This window comes from Gopherus evgoodei, chromosome 8 (assembly GCF_007399415.2).
Source record: "Gopherus evgoodei ecotype Sinaloan lineage chromosome 8, rGopEvg1_v1.p, whole genome shotgun sequence".
Classification (NCBI taxonomy): domain Eukaryota; kingdom Metazoa; phylum Chordata; order Testudines; family Testudinidae; genus Gopherus; species Gopherus evgoodei.
In genome coordinates this window covers 29127023-29149697 of record NC_044329.1, presented here as the reverse complement: position 1 = coordinate 29149697, position 22675 = coordinate 29127023, and the positions used below count along the sequence as shown (strand labels likewise).

Below are 22675 nucleotides of genomic sequence, written 5' to 3'. Positions count from 1 at the left end.
GAGATCAGGCCTCAAACAAGTACATTTTACAATGAAAAAGATGGACCAAATCCTTCACGTACTTTAATGGGATCAGGCTTTGGCCTGATTTTTCTAACTGGCAGTACCACAAACTCTGTGAAATCTGAAAATTATGCTGCTATTCCTCCTTCTCTCACTGGAATGTGGCTAACAATGTCGTTGACAATGAACAAGGGATGGGGGAAAATAAATCTAGCTCATTTGCCCAGGACTGGGATGGCTTTGCCTTGATAATAGGAATACAAACTTGTTTTAGTCAGTAAGTAAGCAGATAAAATTCAGAAATACACAGGAAGACAATATAATAGCCGAGAAAGTATCACTTAAATACAGTCACTTTTCTAACCATAAGCTCATAATGGTAAACAAGCTTATTTAATGAAATTCCTTATGTTCTGGCAATTTTAAAATTTTAATAAAACTAATGAAAGAGATGAAAAATACAAGTTAATCCACAAGTAAGTGGATTAACTGCATGTTTTAATCATTACATTAATTTGTAGTTTTCTAGTGAACAATAATTAGAAAAAGTAACATTAACAAAATTACAATTATACTGATGTATGTTTGTTTTTAGACACTATGAAGCACATTGTGCATTTAATGACTCAAACAATATAAGAAAATATCACCGGGGAAAATATTTACAGACAGATTGATCTATTTTCACACGGAACTACAAAGTATTGCAAATATACTCTTCTCAATTAATTCTAAATTAATTAAGTTCAACATTTTCAAACGTGGGTGCCTAAAGTGAAACTCCTAGATAAGTAACTTGTTTTCCAGAGCTTCTCGTCACCTGTTCAAAGGGTGCTAAGCACTTCTGAAAATCAGCCCACATAGCCATAAGCCTAAATATGGATTTGAGAGCTTCATTTTAGGCATTTAAGTTTCAAAATTATAGCCAGAACACACTGCCTATTCAAAGCCAGAATCAGGCCAATGGTGTGCAGTTATGCAAGAGAGAGAGAGTAACAGGGACCCTCTTTCCATGATCACTTTGTACAGGTGACATCCAGAATCCTGCAACGTGAGGTCTTTGTGTGCAAGAGGAAATGCTAACACCACCAATGGCACAAGGCAACCCACAGGTGACAGTGGTAAATTCATGCTTCTTCCTTCCTTTCTCTCCATCTTACAGAGTGCATTCTGCTATAGAGTGCAAAATGAACTTTCCTGATTGGATTCTCCAAGTACTCTGCCTGTGTCCTCTGCAGACAGGATTTTTGGGAGCTGGCACTCTTGCTGTACTGCCACACAAGAACCACCTCACTCAAGATTGCATAAGGAGGGGAGGGGTGGGGAATATTGTCCTTCGGAGAGAAATGTTGATTTTCCTAAGTATTTTTGTGGCCCTTAGAGACCACAGTGATGGGCAGATGAGACAGAAACAAATGGGTACGTTTTATTGTGACTACTTGTGTAAGCAAAAAGGTGCCCTATGAGGAGACTCTTTAAAAAGTGACTAACAAAAAGAAATCCTATACTTCACAAGGTACTGTAAGCTGCTAGATACAGTCTCTTAAGAAATGGAAATAGCATATAGCATATCTTCTCAATTTTATCCTAACAGAATGTCTATCACTTTGGAGCAGTGCATCCCAAACTTTGCGGTTCATCACATGTGCTGTCTGCCCCCTATTCATTCTGCCCTACATATTTTTAAAATGCTTCATCCTTCTGGTAGTAGGCTGAAGGAGGTAGTTTAACCTAACATACTATTTATTATACATCAAACGTTTAATCTACACACCATGCTCTAGGTCCTTGTACACTTCTTGGAAAGGAGACAGAGTCAGACACAGCAGGAAGACAATGTATTTGGATAATATCCAAGTACAGATGAGCCCAGTGCAACTATTTTCTCAAAGTCTGAATTTTGGCATTGAACAAAACATGTTAATTTGGATTTCAGTAAATGGATTGTTGTGAGTGATAAAATGCAAATATGACCACTTATTTATTAAGTTACTTCAGGAAGCCCAATGTTTCATATGTTCTGCAATCAACCTATGTTCTGAAGCAGCATCTCTTTTTCATATACTAATCTATGTACTTTCTCAACAATATCTCTTAATACTGTAGGTAGAGATCACACCTATAAAAGGAAACAAAGCTAATACTTCCTTTTTGGTGTGTGCTAGTTTTAAATGACTAAGGATATTTTAGATACGTTATTACATGGTACATTCATAATGACTCAGATTCATGAAAGCACTTAAGAACACGCTTAAATCTATCTCTAGTCAGGACAGCACTTAAATGTATGTTTAGTTTTAAGTACGTGCTCAGGTCCCATTGACTTTATGAAACACTTAACTGCTTGTCTGAATATGAATGGACTTAATCACTTAAACTGTTTAAAATAGTTCCCTTAGTTTTGTGTGGCAAGGGAGGATAAACATGGAAAAGACAGATATAACTATGTACAGTATTTTGCTGTAAAATTCAGTTTTGAGACATACAGCTTTGCCAGCTGCAACAGAGAATCTATGAACCTTGCAAATTTTCAGCCACAATATTAGACACATCTTTTTTTTTAAATCAGTCAATACAGCAATACTAATAAAAACCATTTCTACAAGACTGCAAAATTAAGGAGGCAACAGGTTGAGTTCAAGTTCCCAAGAATACATTTAATTTAGTTCAAGTATACTATTTAAATACAAAACTATATACATTGTTGTTTACAGCTATCCTAAGGAATTGACTCAATACTGCAGCTGCTAAATCTCAAAACGTTTATTTATATCAAATCAAAAACATTGTAACACACAGTACAGAACAATCAAATAAGTACCTAAATTAAATGTGTATTTGTAAGCTTAAATGCCCCAGAGAGAGGGACCTGCTTTTTCACAGAGCTGAACTAAAACTGGACCCGGGGTTTTGAACACCCCAGAAGTTTGCAGAGATTCAAAATCTGCATTTGGAAATAAACGTCTCCACTTTTACTGCATAGGCACATTGTTGAAGCTAGTAGTAACCATTGCAACAACAGCTGTGACTTTCTTAGTCTTGGAACTTCAAGTTGGGGTATCACTCTTCCTGTATCAAGAATCAGCAGCTTGAAGGATTGGTACACTGTATCTTTCAATATGTGATGCTCAGTGGTTTCTTGCTATTGCCACAGCAGTTGGAAGCCTAAAGATGATAAATAACTTGAAGAGCTACAAATAACTGTGTAGTGGGGTGGGATTTTTTTTTTTAAATACAGCAGCTACAAGTATACTGGTTTGCTTTGGAAAAAGAACTGTGAGAATTATACTGTTCCTCCAATATTACATCAGTTAGGGGGTTTATGTACTATTCAAAATCAGGTGTTTTGATGATGGGAGGGGAAGGGTTGTTTAGATCACCTTGTTCAATCAGCCCTTCAGTCCTCAGATAGATTGTGCTGATCATAACACGTCTTCCATTCGTCTCATATCCTGGTCTTCCTTCTCCATGTGTGGTCATGTCTTTTCATAGTAAAATCTTCCCAGCTCTTTGGAGGTCGGCCGAGTAGTTGTTTTATTTCCTGTGGGTACCACTCAGCAACAGCTGCAGTCTATCAGTTGTCAGTTAGCCTCGCTATCTGCCTGGCCCATCTCATTTTACTATGCCTGCTCTCAACAACAATGTCCTGCACTCCACTTTGCTGTCTGATCACTTTACTGGGGGCTCGGTCATGGATTGAAATTTCTAAAAAATTGTTCTTTCCATCGCCCTCAGAGTGACTGACAGTTGCTGCTCCTCTGTCTTTGTCAGTGCCCATGTTTCGCTGCTATACAACATTGCCAGCAGTACTGTTGAGTTGAAGAGGCTGGCTCATGTTGCCTTGTTGATTTTTCTTTGGCGGACATCCTTGATACACAGTTATTTGTAGCTCATCAAGTTATTTATCATCTTTAGGCTTCGAACTGCTGTGCCAACCAGCTTTCCTTCTTCATGATAGTTTACCTTCCTGATCATGGCACATGTTAATTTCTTGGTCAAATAGACATATTATTCAACTTCTTCTATTTGTTTCCCCTTGATTGTTATTTGGTCTTTTAGCAAGGTATTAGGCCACATAAATTTCATTTTGGAACGGTTTATTTTCAGTCTGACTTGACTTCTTTTTGTTTTGAGTTCTCACAGCATTTCCTGTAGTTTGATAGTATTTAAGGTGATCAACACAATATCATCCGCAAATCTGAGATGGTTTAACTGCTCTCCATTGATTCCACTCTTCCAATTCATCCGTTTCATTACCATTTTGAAGCAGTCTGTGAAATCATGTCTCCTTGTATCATACTTGGTGGGAGTTCAGTCGATGAGAGGCTTTTAAGAATCTCAGGGGGCTAGAAAAAGGATGTCCCTCTCAGTTTGTACTGCAGGACTCTGATGAGAGACGATTTGATCAACCATCTAATGGAGGAGAAGGCAAGGACAGCCTGTGACATTCTTGGTCTCTGTGAAATATGACAAAGAAAGGAGATGGAAGTGAAGTGGAGAGATGAAAATACTATAATGTTAGGAAAAGGAGAAGGCGCAAGATCCATTGGCGGAATCGGCTTCATCATCAACAGGGAATAGTTTTCAAAAATCATCTCCTGCAAGTTCAAGTCATCATGCACTGGAGTGCTACATCTCCAACTGAACAAGACCAGCATCTTCAAGATTATTCAGATCTATGTACCCACAAGCACAAGCAAAGATGACAAGGTGGAAGAATTCTATCAGGAGCTCAAGGAAACCCTCACTCAAAAATCCACATATACGATCGTGATGGGAGATTTCAACGCCAAAGTTCGAGGAGGGAAAGGAGGTAAAAAATTCATTGGAAGGAATAGCATCGGTGAACAGAATCCATGAGGAGAGTGACTTGCAACTCTGGTGGAGACGAAATAAATGTTCACTGGTAACATCTTGTTTAAGAAGAAGGCCAAGAGGAGGTGGACATGGATTGTGCCCAATGCGAAAAACAAGAACGAGATTGACTATATTCTGATAGATAAGCAGTGCATTGTACAAGACATCTCAGTAGTACTATCATTTAAAACCAGGAGTGGCCATCGCTTGCTCAGAGCACAGCTCAACTTCAATGAAAAGGTGGAGAAAAAAGTGCTACAGATGGCATATTAGAGACAGCAGCCAAAAATATTCGACAAGGCAATATTGAAAGCGAACGTTTCCAAAGAAGTCTGGAGTCTTATAAATAACTGCAATGAGGATTGTAAAAACTTCACTGATAAATTGAGGCAATGCATGAAATTAGCCGAGAAAGAAAGACCGAAAAGAGCAAAGGGAAGAATCTTGGAGGAAACGCAGAACTTGTTAGAGAAACAGAGGAATATGAAGCGAAATGATGGTGACAAACTCGAATACTCCCTCCTCTGCAAGTTGATAAGAAGAGTACTAAAGGAGGACTTTGAGAAGTACCAAAATGAAAGGCTCTTAAAGACAGCTGAAGATTGGAGAAGTCTCAAAAAATGAAAAGGGAATTGACACCATACAGGTCAACAATAATGGCACTGAAGAACAGGAATGGAAAACCAGCAATTGACAGAACAGGGGTAGAAGCAGTCTGCAAAGATTTCTATACCAAATTGTTTATGTCTCAGATAAATGTCCCAGTATCAACACTTCAACAAGCATGTGCTCCCAGTCCTTGTCAGCGAAGTTTGACATGCAGTTTATCAAATGAAGGAAGGAAAAGCCACAGGTAAAGATGGACTGGCAATCAAAATGATAAGAGCTGGAGGCCAAGACCTCTGGGAAACCCTTGCTCAGAGGTTTAGCCGTTACTTGGAATTGCAGAAGATATCATCTAGATGGAAGGTGTCCAACACCATTCTGCTGTACAAGAAGGGCTAGCGTGAAGATCTAAAGAACTATCATCCGATATGCCCGCTCTCACATGTTTACAAGCTGTTCACCAAAATAATAACAAACTGACTCTCACAGATTCTGGATGACCGACAGAGAAGAGAGAGCAGGCAGGATTTCAAAGGAATTTCAGCACAATGGACCATATTTTCACTAAAAAACCAGAAACTGGAATGCTCAAGGGAATACAAATTTCCTTTATGTATTGCCTTCGTTGACTATGAAAAAGCGTTCAACAGAGTAGAGATCAATGCAGTGTTGAAAGCTCTTGGAGAGCAGGACATTGACACAAACGATATCAAACAATTAAAGAAAGAAAATTATGACTTAACTACAGACATAACTTTATTTGATACCCCTATTCGCATCCCAGTTAACGGTTGTTTTAAATAACTAAAAAACCGTAAAAAGCTGGACATATGAAATTAAATGTAAATGGGCTGACTTCTCTTTGGATCCGGGTTTCAGAGGTGTACAAACATCCACAATTCCTAAAAACTGTAATAGTTGTTGTGGGTATTGAACATTTCTGAAAATCTAACTTTAAAGTGAGGATGTGATCCTCAAGAAACATTGTTGGTGTCCACGATTCAGTACACCGTCTATCTACAACTTTGTCTTTGGAGATTGAGGGGAACGGGCAAGTTTGCATTCCAATTTATGAACAGTAAGTACCCCATTCTTACTTGTGTTCTAATGAATACAGAGGGTCTGACTGAAGTCACTGGGAGTCATCTAAATAACTTTACTAGACTTTGGAACCAGGGCTGGCTCCAGGCACCAGCAAAGGAAGCAGGTGCTTGGGGTAGCCAATGGAAAGGGGTGGCATGTCGAGGTCTTCGGCATCAATTCGGCGGCGGGTCCCTCAGTCCCTCTCAGAGGGAAGGACCCACCACCAAATTGCCACCGAAGAATGAAGTGATCACAGCTTTATTTTTATTTTTTCGCTTCGCCGCTTGGGGCAGCAAAAAAGCTGGAGCCAGCCCTGTTGGGAACAGACCCTCAAAGAGGAAATTTAGCAATAACATTGCTTTGTTTATTTCCACATCAGCTAACACAATTAGAAACCTGGAAGGTGCAGGGGACTTTCTAGCCACAATTTGTAAAAGCAGCAAAGAATCCCGTGGTACCTTATAGACTAACAGACGTTTTGGAGCATGAGCTTTTGTGGGTGAATACTCATTTCGTCAGATGCATGTAGTGGAAATTTCCAGGGACAGGTATATATATGCAGGCAAGCTAGAGATAATGAGGTAGTTCAATCAAGGAGGATGAGGCCCTGTTCTAGCAGTTGAGGGGTGAAAACCAAGGGAGGAGAAGCTGGTTTTGTAATTGGCAAGCCATTCACAGTCTTTGTTTAATCCTGAGCTGATGGTGTCAAATTTGCAGATGAACTGAAGCTCAGCAGTTTCTCTTTGAAGTCTGGTCCTGAAGTTTTTTTGCTGCAGGATGGCCACCTTAAGGTCTGCTATAGTGTGGCCAGGGAGGTTGAAGTGTTCTCCTACAGGTTTTTGTATATTGCCATTCCTAATATCTGATTTGGGTCCGTTTATCCTCTTCCGTAGCGACTGTCCAGTTTGGCCGATGTACATAGCAGAGGGGCATTGCTGGCATATGATGGCATATATTACATTGGTGGATGTTCAGGTGAATGAACCAGTGATGGTGTGGCTGATCTGATTAGGTCCTGTGATGGTGTCGCTGGTGTAGACATGTGGACAGAGTTGGCATCGAGGTTTGTTGCATGGATTGGTTCCTGAGCTAGAGTTCCTATGGTGCGGTGTGCAGTTACTGGTGAGAATATGTTTCAGGTTGGCAGGTTGTCTGTGGGCAAGGACTGGCCTGTCACCCAAGGCCTGTGAAAGTGTGGGATCATTGTCCAGGATGGGTTGTAGATCCCTGATGATGCGTTGGAGAGGTTTTAGCTGGGGACTGTATGTGATGGCCAGTGGAGTCCTGTTGGTTTCTTTCTTGGGTTTGTCTTGCAGTAGGAGCCTTCTGGGTACACGTCTGGCTCTGTTGATCTGTTTCCTTATTTCCTCGTGTGGGTATTGTAGTTTTGAGAATGCTTGGTGGAGATTTTGTAGGTGTTGGTCTCTGTCTGAGGGGTTAGAGCAGATGCGATTGTACCTCAGTGCTTGGCTCTAGACCATGGATCGTGTGATGTGCCCGGGATGGAAGCTGGAGGCATGAAGGTAGGCATAGCGGTCGGTAGGTTTTCAGTATAGGGTGGGGGTAATGTGACCATCACTTATTTGCACCGTGGTGTCTAGGAAGTGGACCTCCCGTGTAGATTGGTCCAGGCTGAGGTTGATGGTGGGGTGGAAGCTGTTGAAATCATGGTGGAATTTTTCCAGAGTTTCCTTCCCATGGGTCCAGATGCTGAAGATGTCATCAATGTAGCGTAGGTAGAGAAGGGGCGTGAGTGGACGAGAGCCAAGGAAGCGTTGTTTCAGGTCGGCCATAAAAATGTTGGCATATTGTGGGGCCATGCGCGTGCCCATAGCGGTGCCACTGATTTGGAGATATATATTGTCATCAAATTTGAAATAGTTGTGTGTGAGGATAAAGGCACAGAGCTCAGCAGCCAGTTGTGCTGTGGCATCATCAGGGATACTATTCCTGACAGCTTGTATTCCATCTGTGTGTGGGATGTTCGTGTAGAGAGCCTCTACATCCATGGTGGCTAGGATGGTGTTTTCTGGAAGGTCACCAATGCATTGTAGTTTCCTCAGGAAATCAATGGTGTCACGGAGATAGCTGGGAGTGCTGGTGGCATAGGGTCTGAGTAGAGAGTCAACATATCCAGATAGTCCTTCAGTGAGAGTGCCAATGCCCGAGATGATGGGGCATCCAGAATTTCTGGGTTTGTGGATATTGGGTAGTAGATAGAATAACCCTGGTCGGGGCTCTAAGGGTATGTTGATTTGTTCCGGTGTTAGTGTAGGGAGTGTCCTGAGTAGATGTTGCAGTTTCTTAGTGTATTCCTCAGTGGGATCTGAGGGAAGTGGCCTGTAGAATTTAGTGTTGGAGAGTTGTCTGGCAGCCTCTTTTTGGTAGTCAAATCTGTTCATGATGACAACAGCACCTCCTTTATCAGCCTCTTTGATGATAATGTCAGGGTGATTTCTGAGGCTGAGGATGGCATTGCGTTCTGCACAGCTTAGGTTATGAGGCAAGCGATGTTGTTTTTCCACAATTTCTGCCTGTGCATGTCGGCGGAAGCATTCAATGTAGAGGTCCAGACTGTCATTTCGACCTTCAGGAGGAGTCCATGTGGAGTTCTTCTTCTTGTGCTGTTGGTGGGAGGCTCCCTGTGTATCAGTGCACTGTTCAGTGTTGTCCTGAAAATATTCTTTGAGTCGGAGATGGCGAAAGTAGGCTTCCAGATCGCCGCAGAACTGTATCATGTTGGTGGGGGTGGCAGGGCAGAAAGAGAGTCCCCGAGATAGGACAGACTTTTCTTCTGGGCTGAGTGTGTAGTTGGATAGATTGACGATATTGCTGGATGGGTTGGGGGTACCACGGTTGTGGCCCCATGAGGCAGGTAGGAGTTTAGACAGCTTACAGTTCTTTTTCCTTTGTAGAGAGGTGAAGTGAGTAATGTAGATCTCCTGTCTTATTTTAGAGAAGTCCGTTTGTATGGAAGTTTGGTTATTAATGAGAGTCTCCAGGTTGGAGAGCTCTTTTTTGATGTTTTCCTGCTTGCTGTATAGGATGCTGATCAGGTGATTCCTCAGTTTCTTTGATAGAGTATGGCATAATCTCTCACTGTGGTCTGTGTAATATGTAGATAGCAGTGGATTTTTTACCTTTAGTCCATTTGGTATGCTGTCCATCCGTTTGCATTTGGAAAGGAAGATAATATCTGTCTGTATTTGTGCAAGTTTCTTCATGAGGTTGATGGATTTCCACTCAATACGGCTAAATGCAGTGCCTTGCCTTGCCTCTGGAAAAATTCCACCGCGATTTCAACAGCTTCCACCCCACCATCAACCTCAGCCTGGACCAGTCTACACGGGAGGTCCACTTCCTAGACACCACGGTGCAAATAAGTAATGGTCACATTACCACCATCCTATACCGAAAACCTACCGACTGCTATGCCTATCTTCATGCCTTCAGCTTCCATCCCGGGCACATCACACGATCCATTGTCTACAACCAAGCACTGAGGTACAATCGCATCTGCTCTAACCCCTCAGACAGAGACCAACACCTACAAAATCTCCACCAAGCATTCTCAAAACTACAATACCCACACGAGGAAATAAGGAAACAGATCAACAGAGCCAGACGTGTACCCAGAAGCCTCCTACTGCAAGATAAACCCAAGAAAGAAACCAACAGGATTCCACTGGCCATCACATACAGTCCTCAGCTAAAACCTCTCCAACGCATCATCAGGGGTCTACAACCCATCCTGGACAATGATCCCATACTTTCACAGGCTTTGGGTGGCCAGTCCTTGCCCACAGGCAACCTGCCAACCTGAAACATATTCTCACCAGTAACTGCACACCGCACCATAGGAACTCTAGCTCAGGAACCAATCCATGCAGCAAACCTCGATGCCAACTCTGTCCACATATCTACACCAGCGACACCATCACAGGACCTAACCAGATCAGCCACACAATCATTGGGTCATTCACCTGCACGTCCACCAATGTAATATACGCCATCATATGCCAGCAATGCCCCTCTGCTATGTACATCGGCCAAACTGGACAGTCGCTACGGAAAAGGATAAACATACCCAAATCAGATATTAGGAATGGCAATATACAAAAACCTGTAGGAGAACACTTCAACCTCCCTGGCCACACTATAGCAGACCTTAAGGTGGCCATCCTGCAGCAAAAAAACTTCAGGACCAGACTTCAAAGAGAAACTGCTGAGCTTCAGTTCATCTGCAAATTTGACACCATCAGCTCAGGATTAAACAAAGACTGTGAATGGCTTGCCAATTACAAAACCAGTTTCTCCTCCCTTGTTTTTCACCCCTCAACTGCTAGAACAGGGCCTCATCCTCCCTGATTGAACTACCTCATTATCTCTAGCTTGCCTGCATATATATACCTGTCCCTGGAAATTTCCACTATATGCATCTGACGAAGTGAGTATTCACCCACAAAAGCTCATGCTCCAAAACATCTGTTAGTCTATAAGGTGCCACAGGATTCTTTGCTGATTTTACAGATCCAGACTAACATGGCTACCCCTCTGATATTAGCTACAATTTGCTGAGCAACTGGCCATTCCCTGAGCACTCTCAAATCAAAAGTGTCAGGAGGACTGCTATGGAGACTGTTCAGTGGTGAGTAAAGAGAGTGCAGTGCTCCCTTGGAGAAACTGCTCTCTCATAGTGTAACCATGACAGTTCTACTGCAGCATTTGTAAATGTGCCCTGGTGATAAGATACCTGCTGCTGGATTTCACAATGTGATACTGTTACAATGGTAATGCTATGTATGTTTTCATGGGTACACACAACTTTTTGGGTTCCAAACATCATCTCTTGCCTGTATACCGTAAAACGTGAGACACCCACCCACTCCTGCTCTGACATTATCAAATCCCTTTCCAAGCACTGAGACGCACTGGCCCATGAACTGCATACATTTGCTAAAACCATGCAACATAGGGATTTGAGAGATAGGCAATTTAATCTGCCACCTCAAAGCGTTACTTAAAATCCTGTTAGAATCAGGAGAAATATCACTGAACACAGTTAAATTGCAGAGCAGTCTTTTTTCTGGATCAAAGTTCTATACGAATAGAGCCCCTGCAAAGCCATATGGGTTGCACCTTACTCATGTTCCATTGCTCTCTGCTCCTATGATTATACATGAGCATTTGAGAGTCAGGAAACAATCTCTTTGCAGACACATAACCTAGTCCTCTGCGCAGGACTCTTTAAACAATCCCCTTATACAAGAGCACCTTCAAATGAATCAGTACATAATTGTCTTCTAACCAATATTTAATATTGAATTCACAGTACAATAGTAAAACTGATGCAGAGAGTTTCAGTCTCTGTCAGCCAGAATTAGAACTCAAGAGTTTCTAGTTCTGTACTCAGAAGAATACCATACTGCTTCTCTAAAGAAAGGACCTGCCATACCAAAACATCTAATTCAGTATTCTGTACTAACACTGGCTTCCTTATAGGAATCCATTAATGCATCTTATTATGTAAACGTTATCACTCTGGACCAGTGATCCCAATGACCAGTTTATACCCTGAAACATAAGCATTAATAGCCTTGTACATTTTTTCAGCTAGTACTGTGGGTTTGATTCTTATTTATAGCTCTAGCTAACCCTATTGTTTCTTTTCTACTTTTTTTTATTTCCCTTGTACTTTGACACAAGACTGAAGTTTAAACACAATGTGAGGACAATCTGCATACTCTGAAAATGTTATTAACATGTGCTATAAAAAAAGCAGATCTATCTGGCTGACACCCAGAGATGTCATCAGTTCTCATTTCCTGTAGCTTTAAACCATTTGCCATGTGCTTTCTCTTTTCTTTCCATTGTTATTACAATATTTGGAGGCAGAAAAGAAGGAATGGCCAGCCTGTACAAACCACACTGAAAAGTCACTCAAGGTGTGGTGCAACTTATGAGTCACTACTTAGATTGGAAGCTTCAAGGGGCTGAGAATGCCTTTGTGTTCTGTGTTTGTACAACACCTAGCATTCTGAGGCCCTGGTCCATGACTAGCACTCCTCAGCACTGTGGTAATACAAATAATAACAACAATATATCAGCTTCCACTTGTGGACTATTACCATTATTATTTAATTTGTATACTGCTGATCCTGCCCCAAAGAGCTTACGGTCTAAATATAACACAAAATACCAACACGGCAAAGAAAGGGATTTTGGCATAAAAAGACTGAGCTTAGGACGGACTTTAATTTACTAGGGCCTCATAAGATTGATGTTTGACCTCTGGTAAAGTTTTTAGCATACATATAAGAATTTTCATTGGGTTTTTCCATGATTTCTTTGTAATGCTTTTAATCTAAGAATATTTTGATTTGTTAAGGCTGGTTGGTAATTGGCATACAGTGTTATAAACCCCCGGAGAAAGGTTAACCACAGATGGACCCCAGTCAGAGCTGCTGGGGAAATCACACTAAGGTGCAGAGGGGCTGCAAGCTTAAACCCGTAGTTTGGAGGGAATGAGATGCAGGTCTCCGCCCAGAAGAGGTGACAGCTGGGAGCCTGAGCCCTAACACTGGCACCCTCCAGGAAGACCAGGAGATGGGCCAAAGAGTCAGTTAACTCTGAACTGTGATGTGGTATCTGAGATAGCTCAGTATTTCCTTATACTTAGAATAGGCAATAATTACAATATCTCAGACACCATTGTGTGCTATATGAACTAGGTAAAATGTTGGCTTATTAATTAATGGCAAGCAGTGCATCATTTTAAAAAATGATATTTCACCGGCATGACACCTGTCCTGTGAGATTCTCAAAGTGATTAATTAAGTAACACAAATGTATTGGTCCCATTTTACACATGAGGATAGTGAGGAACAGCTCCTAGCCTGGGTGCCCTGATTCCTACTTCCATGGACTAAGCACAAGTTTGATGCTCATGTCTACTCACCCAAAGAGATATGGCATATAAAGGAATCCAGCCTCACCTTATCAGAGAGAAGAGATGCAGCTTTTCAATAATGTATGGTATAATAGTAGGTATAAACACTCTTTAGAGATGCTGCAGGGTGTTCTTACTTTATTTTAACTTAGCTGGTGTGGTTCTGGTCCCAGTTAGAGGAATGGTATGAGAATACAGAGGTAAGAGAAAAAAACCTGTATCTTGTAAATTAATATATTTCATCTGTACAGTGTTTTTTTCACAGAGCTTTTCACAACTGTAGATGGTAGGAATTATACCACCAGTGAAATGTAACCACTGGAGAACAGAGTAGCAGCCAAGTAGGAAACCAATGCCAATGCCCCACACAACATGTTGTGAAAAGGGAATGCTGGCCAAGGACTTTAGTGAAATTGTTTTCTCTTATAAAAAGAACATGACACCTTGTAGAACAGACAGGCCCTTGGTTTTGAAGTTCTCCTCTGAAAAATTACCTTCTTGCCTCCTAGCATATTGTATGGCACTTAGTTTACCTGCAGGGACTGAGTGAAGGAAAGTCTGAGTTAATATTGCTGGGATTTAAACTGGAGGCTCCAGGAACTATGGGTACTCTCTTTCAAAAGTTAATGCTTAGACTACGGAGCCACTATGTATAGGTTGAATGAACTACCATATGACACCACATACAAATTATGGCTTCGCCCATACATCCATGTTGTAAAGCAGAAAAATACAGTGTTGAGTCCTTCCTATCTCTCTCCCAACGCAGATACTCTATACACTCAGCAGAACCATGACAAAGCTTATCAAGTTTGATCCCATAAGGGGAATACTTAAAACCAATTAAAAGTTAATATTGTCCCTTTAACAATATAAAGAGGATTCTTGACAGAAATGTTTTGGCCAGAAGTCTAGGTTTGCTGACATTTTTTAGATGGGAGATCATTAGCTGAGCACAGCTTGAAAATCTGATTGCTTTCTGGATGGTCCATGGGGGATTGTGAAAATTGTCACAGTGGCGTAAGAATAATTATATTAGGAGTAGGTATATTTTCCAGCTCTTTCCAAAAATGAGAGGGGGAGCCAGGCACTTGCCATCCAGGATAAGGAATTCAAGAGTCAGGTGCAGGCTGTAGTCCCCCCTCCCAAGATGCTATCCTAGCAGTACTTTGGGTTTTATATAACCCAGCTAGCTAGCATACAAAACTGTATTCAATGGGTGTAAAAGAAATGTTAGTCACAGGTGCTTTAAGGCTATACATCATTTTGATTGTTTCAGGAGCTTCACTGCACTTATTTTCTACCATCCAAAGTCGTCTAGAAATTATCATTTTATATTAAATCTAAAACCATTAAATGTTTTTTATATGAGACAAAGTCTCTCAAGGTGGACTATTTGAAAATAACTGTGTCAGAGAAGCAGATAGCAGAGTGAGATCTGAGCAATGCCTATCTGAGCATTTCAATAAATCAACATTATCTAGGGTATTTCCGTATCCTCCAGGAAGGGAAAGCCTATCAGCAGAAAGTAATGATTTTTGGTCTTTCAATTGCCCCGAGGACCTTTACAATGCTATTAAGACCCATAGTCTCCCCACTGAAAACTTTAGGAGTGAAATTATTAATAAACCTAGATGACATGTTGATTGTTGCTTTCTAACAGGAAATATTTCCTCTATTATTCCTCTGCATTATCATCATCCCCCAGCACTTGGTTTCATCAAAAATTTAAACTCTTCTTATTCCATCTGATACTATTGCATTTAGAGGCTCTGTCATAGCATACACTATACACAAAACTGGAGGCTTTCAGGGACAACTGAAGAGAAAGGAAAAATATTTTTCAGAAAGAAAAAAACCCAATTCCGTTAAGTTTTACCCCATTGCACTTTCACTGGCTTTTCTTTGAGTTAGAAGATTTTTACAATATCTATCCTTGAACACAAGGAAAGGATCAAAATAACAATGAAATACAGTTTTGATTTTAGATTGAGCCTCCTAAGAATCAAATGACAGGAGACAAACTCTGATGTATACCAATCATTAATTTCAAGAATAACTGAAGCGTGCCAGCAAATGGCAAGGGCAAAATAAAGGTTCCTGGAGCAATTCCACTTCAAAGCTCTCTGGAAGACAGAATTGTTTATAATCTGGGTGACCTTCTCCCCAAAATTTCTCAGGGTACAGGACTCATAGGGCAAGTAACAAAAGTTTCTTAGACTATATAAACAAAAGTCAGATGAATGTCAACTTTGCATTGCATCATGTTATGGCAAATGATACTTGATGAAATATGATGTATATGTCATGTTGCATCAGGCTTTTGAAGAAATACCCTTTCTTTTTAAACACAGACAAGAAGCAAATAATTACCCATAAGAAACAAATATTTGACTGCTTTCCTTGGGGAGAAGCAAACTCAAAAGTATTACATGGTTGGTATCTCTTACAAAGGTTGTGGAGTTTATTTTTAATTCTCCATCACTTTGCTTAGATCAAAACAAGGTCACCAATTGTTGGTATAAGAAGTCTTGTAAAAGTTGTCTGACTCGTCACTAGCAGAGAGTTTACTTTAATGTAAATTGCTGTATATAGGCTGCTACTCTACACGCAAAGCTGCCTCTATTATTCAAGCCAGTGAGACAGATGATGGAGGGCAGCAAAAGATGGTGAAATGAATTAGCCAGTTCAGCAACAAAATAACAGTTCTTTGGTTGGCATGTTTACTTCTAAAGGTTTTAACCTGGAGGTTTTTAGTGCACTCGTTATAAGAAGAATGTGCGTGTGTGCACATATAGAAAAAGAAACAAACAAAAATCTTAAATAACTAGAACACACAAAGAAAAACAGAAAACTCATAATGGGGTACAACCCAGATATGCAATTACAATGCTTGCTCCGTAGATGCTGCTGATCTCATACAGCTTTTGGAGCACAAAGCTGGGGCCTGATTATGCATTCAGGGCCTGATGCACAGTCCATTAAAGTTAATGGGAGTCTTTCCATTGGCTTCAACAGGCTTTGGCTTAGCATTCCCTCCATATCACTTGCTCCTTCCCAGAACTGATCAGGGAGTTTAATGCTCATGAGGCACTCGTATGTTATGGTCTCGAGGATCATATCAGTACATAGATAGACCATATCAGTAAACAGATTCCTTCCTTCCTGGAAATAAGGATCTCTGCACTTTGTCACAAGAAAAAAGCTCAATGGCTGTTTTTTATTTAGTGCATTTGAACTTCAAGGCCACAATCCTAGATAAGGTCCCCGCTGTGATACACATTATAAAGACAACAAAAATGTTGTCCCTTCCCCTGATGAATTTACAATCTAGCTGTAAAACAAAAGACAACCAGTCAATACAACAAACAGACAGGGATCACGCAAGGAAACCAATACTGGTCAGCATGAAAAGCAGAGGCCACAGAATATCCATTGCCTAACCATTGTTGAGTTTAGTGTGAGTGTGACTACAAGCTGGGAGATGCAAATATTTACTAGTTTAATTAGGGCAGGTAATAATCTACAGACAACTTTGACTATTTGCAAGAGGCTAAAAAATCCTAAACAAGCTCTTAATATCTTGCTGAAACTTCAGCTTAATCAGAGTAAGTCTCACTTGACTTTTACATTTTGGGAGCTATAAGAGAATTCTGGGAACAAACTTTTTTTTTTAAACAAAACTTTTTGTCAAGACACCTCCCTATGTATAGAAGTATGTTTATAAAAGAAGAGAAATGCTGTTATTTCCCATCCACTCAAATCTTATTGCCATCTTATTTGACATCGTTTGCTCGCAAACTGGCAGATCGGGACATCACAATTAGAATATAAGTATAAGCCATGTGCTGCCACTTACAATAGGCACTATCTTTACCTTTCTATCATGAAAAAATATATTGGAAATTGAATTTAAAACCACAAGAGACACAATTTCAGTCACGCTGGCAGATAACCTAGCATCGAAGCTGTCCAACACCAGAATAAGAGGAATGCTTGAAAAGGCATAACGTCTGTTGGTAACATTGTTTGATCCAAGTGTCAAGGGCAGAGTGAAAACCATAATTCTATCCATTACAGATCTCGTATATGTTTTTGGAGGGTTGTTCTCATACAAAAAATGCTAGAAGCAAAGAAAATGTCTTCTTTCACCTTGTCCTTTTCTTTTTCCAGGCCAGGTATTTCTCATGAGTTACAATATTTCCTGGGGTACTGGGAAATGCAATAACTCCAGCAATAACAACTGCACATTATTAGTATTAACACAATCATCTAGTGAACCAACGACATTTCTGAGAACTATAGAATATATAACAGAAGTAATACTTATGGAATTATATAGTGTTTTCCCCCCCTCTACCTGTATGCATATGAGGATCATTTCAGTCCATGCAATGCTGAGATCAAGCCTGTTCTGGAGTGGCACGCTCGATCCATTACAATAATGGCAGCAATATTACACAAGAGTTTAGGAACAGGAAGTGAAGATGACTACAGAACCTTATCCAATTAAAGTCATAAGGGAATATAGATGGACAAAGTGTAATTACTCAAATTGCAATTTGGCCACAACCTCTGGATTAACATCTGCACTCTTGCAAAAAGTGCTAACAGCATTTTTAATGACCACAGGTCTTCAAGACCTCAGCTTTACATCTCCATTGAAATATGTGTATAGATTGCTTAAATCCATTACAGAAAGGAAAAGTCCATTGCTGTTAAGCATTTTTTCCTTAGGGCTACTTTATTTTTTAATCCTTTATGCTCAGTGGCACTGCAAGCTGATATGACAAATTTACATCAGCTCCAGAGAATCAGTTTCCATGCATCTACACATTTTTAAAAAAAATCAGATAAATCAGTAAGCGACGTTTACTATTAAAGTATCAGAGTGGCTCAGATAATTTAGTCTCCACTTTGATTTTTAATACTTGTAGGATTTGTTGTGCTGTGGATCAAAATATCTTTCAGAATTTTATCCTACTTGGAAGAGATTTACACTTTCTGTAGTAACATTGGTGTGCTCAGCAGTCATGGTAGGGATGACATTTTTCTCTTTGTTGTAAAAATAAATAAAAATATCTAATTAATGCCTGAACTAAGAACCATACAGTCTAAAGGCCTGTTCCTTCTCTTATTCAAATCTAAAGCAAAGCTCCCAGTGACTTGAATGGAAGCTGAATTGAACCAGAAATTAGACAACAGGAGGGATATGCAACAAAATCATGTCCTTTAAGTAGTTCAGAAAACTGAGCAGTAAAACAAGGACAATTATTCTAGCTGCAGCATGTTGTGTAGTTTGGCGAGGGAAGAGAACAAAGAGAAAGAGGCCAGAGAAGTGGAATATGGTACAGTGTGGGTGGGAGATGATATGAGCATGGAGCATGCTTTAGAAAAGTTGCAGTGGACAGGAAGGGGCAGATTTGTGCAATGTTGAAGGAGAAGTGACAGAAAATGTCGGGAGCCTGGATATGAGGAAAGGAAACAAGGAATAGTCAAAGATAACTTGATCCTTGCCACCTTGAAGGAGAACAGTGGTGTTGACAACAGGTATGGAGAAAGGGGGCCTGGGAGATATGGCACATGAGGTTTTTAAGAAGCACATAATTCATGTATATAGTATTATTAAATCTTAGGGAGAAGAAAATTCCCCCATTCAAACCTTCTCTAAACAGGCTAATTCAGAATCTTGTCAGGTACAGGTATGTGCATCTCTGTGCTGAAGTTTGTTACTAACCTTCCATTTAAACTACATTTCACAGTCCAATGGATATTGACAAGAATGCTAATTATTACCCACTGAGAAAGACTATACAATTTTGATTCATTTGTGTTTTAAAATGAATTGGATATTTACTGGCACTCTTTGGTCTGTAATTAGAGAGAATATCATATTGTGAATTATAGTCTTGGGTTGTAAAAATACTGTGCCGCTAAACTACTTTACACTCTACATTTCACATTCAATGGGCCTTTTCCCCTTTCCTTTTATTTATCATTTCATAATAATTTTGACATTAACCCATACTTAACATTAAAGAAAAAATGTAAAAATTTGATATCAATGATAGACAAAAACATTTTGTCTGGACAGATAAGTCCTCAAAAATATCTTGGAAAAATAAATGTATACAAATTTCAATTTATAGTATTACTCTCATACAGTAATTATCATTGCTCAAATTGGCCTACCAATAATAATTAAGTAGATATTAAATTACAGTTAGCTGTCACAAAAATCCAGTAAAGATCCGGTAGATCAATATCAGAACTGTTATACGGATTGACACGGCAATCTTACTTATTTTTAACTTGAGAAGAAAGAACAGTATTTGCATCACAATCTATACACACACACTTTTGCTTTTCATCTTTAAATAACCTACTCTTGGCAGGAAACAAGACAAAAGCAGAAAAACATAAGAGTAGCAAATTCCTTATGTATTTGTGTTGTTTTATCTAATATTTTCACTTGTATCCACATAACTTGAGTCATCTGCTATCTTTCATAGGAGAGTATAAATGTTAGAATGATGTTACCAGCTGAAGAAATAGATTTAAGTACTGAAACCGTTATTAGCCATCATAAAATGTATTACTCTTTGAAGTGGAAGCATCAAACACTTGCAAAGAATTTTAAAATAAATCAGAATTAACTAGATGCTCCCCAGCAGATAAAATGGCCCAATGTCTAGTATACCAATATACATTGCCTTAGTAAGATTTTCTACTCTTTAAATGCAACAAGAAATTATCTTTAATTAGGGCATCCATTATGTTTTAATACTTTCACTCTCTATTTTGAAAATAGCTTCTCTATATCTATAAGGCATTCACCTGCCATTTCCACCCAGTTGTCAACCTTGGAAACCTTATTACCCATAAGGTCTGATTCAGTATCAAAGGAATCAAAATACTCCTTGGTGGGGTTACTAGAGACATAAGATGTGGCAACCAGATCAGAGGAAACACGTTTTCTAACTGCATACCATGCTCACATTTTCAGATATTATTATTGGACATGTGGTGCTGATGGGGGAGGATGTGTGTTTTGGAGGACAAGGGTTTATTCTTAAATTATTGTTTCTGAGTGGGAGACTTGCCATTGTAGAAAGTGGGGACAGACTTCGAAGTGAGTAGTAAAAAAACAGAAAAAATAAAATAGGGAAAGACCTGGGAATGTTAAAGATGAATGAATAACCCCTTACTCCAGTTTATCCAGCTCACTGAATTTTCTTCTGTCTGTTCAAAAATGCATGCAATCAACACCATATTCAATTTATTTGATTAACCACCACTGCATAACAATGATAAAACTTTGTATTTTTCACAGAGTCTACACATGAGTGTCTCAAAGTGCTTCATAAACATTCATGAAGCTTCATAAGGTCTTTGTATGAGGTAGGAATATTACTGAAATTTTACAGACAGATAAACCCAATCACAAAGAAATTAAGAGACCTGCATATAGTATGTGGCGGAGGTTGGAATAGAATCTGTGTCCCTTAATCACAAGACATTCCCTTCCTGTTTTAGGCATTTATCCAGTCGTAACGGGGATTAACATGACAAATAAGCCCAGCCCACTCTGCTTTAAAAAACAAACAAACATACCAACAAAAAACCACCACAAAAGCATGCTTTATTTCTTTTCAACAGCCAAATTTTACAGGTAGAATATTTAAGTAGAGTAGTTCATTAGGGGAGAAAAATGGTGCAACCTTGTGCAATGGACAGTGATTTGTAAAGATAATATGCTCCTCTAGGACATATTAGGTAGCCATTTAAAGAAAAGAATGCTGTGGTTGAGGACACCCTTTCAAAAGTTACATATAACAAGGAATAAGTACTAGTAATTGGACAGAAGTACTTTTGAACATTAAAAACAAAACCAAAAAAAAGTCTAATTTGTAGATGTAATTCAGATACAGAAGCCAAAGCTATTCTCTATGGAATAAGACTATAAAAATCACTACAAAACTCAAAAGAGTGCTCCACACATATTTTTCATCTCACAGTAAAAAAGCAGCTTGGAATGGGCATATCAATAATTGTTTCAGTATTTCAGGCTTTTTAACATATTGTTTAATAAAAGCTCTGAGAAAGATGGCAAACTATTGACAGGAAGGAAGACTGGACAACACTTTATGTTGCTGTATGTTGTCTGGTTCAGGGCCAGCTCCAGGCACCAGCATTCCAAGCTGGTGCTTGGGCGGCAATCTGCAAGGGGCGGCAGTCCCTGTTGTTTTGACCTCAAGTAGAGAGCCGAATTGCCGTCGCGGACGGCGGGAGCAGTCCGTGTGCCCACAGGGCAGCACGCAAGTTTCCACGGTGGCAGCAATTCGGCAGCAGCTTCTATATTTAGCTGTCTGCTGCGGCTTCAGCTAAACATAAAAGCTGCTGCGGAACTGCCGCCACTGCAGAAATGCGCCTGCCGCCATAAGGGCACATGGACTGCCCCCGCCTTCCGCAGCGGCAATTTGGTGTGCTGCTTGGGCGGCGAAAACTTTAGAGTCAGCCCTGGTCTGGTTATTACTGAGGTTCTACACAATTCATAACCTTCCTGAAACAATACAGAAATGTTACATTATTCATCAGTGAGGGGACAATTAGGAAGCAAACTAAGTATTCAGTGTAGTACTGCTTCATAAAGTACCACATTAAAGCACACCAGCAGGGTCTACATGGACAAAAGACATGTAATACATTAGTGTGCTTTAGAAATCCTTCCCTCCACCTCTGTAGAGCACATTATCCTACTGTTTAGAAAAGTCCAAAGGAGTTTGCGTTGGCAGCAAAATGAGGACTGCATAAGGGGTACAGCTACCATGGCAGAGTCAAATTCAGGAGTGACACAGCAGTGAAAGGTGAATGGATGGGGTTAATTGGTCGTCTGGCTATACTGAAAAAAGGACAGGAGACGCTTACTATGGGTTTAATCATGTCACAACTTTATTATTAGATGTCTGGGACTACCTGGCAGATAAAAGTGTACAGTGCAGGTAACCCATTCACTAACTTCCTAAGGGGCTTTGACCAGCTCCTCCTCTTTTTCCATCCAGGTGCCTCCAGCAAATCCATTGCCAGGACCTTACTGTCCACCCCCCTTGTAGGAGGGGTAAGGTGGGCTATAAGAAAGGGAGGTTGGCTCCCTGCTGTTCCAACCATAGGAGCCCC

At 40.1% G+C, this 22675-nt stretch overlaps 1 protein-coding gene across 5 annotated transcripts in view; it reads right to left on the bottom strand.

Moving 5' to 3' along the window:
- TENM2 (teneurin transmembrane protein 2) overlaps nucleotides 1-22675 on the bottom strand; it is a 1578682-nt gene that overhangs the window by 274732 nt on the left and 1281275 nt on the right. The gene's annotated exons all lie outside the window — the stretch shown is intronic.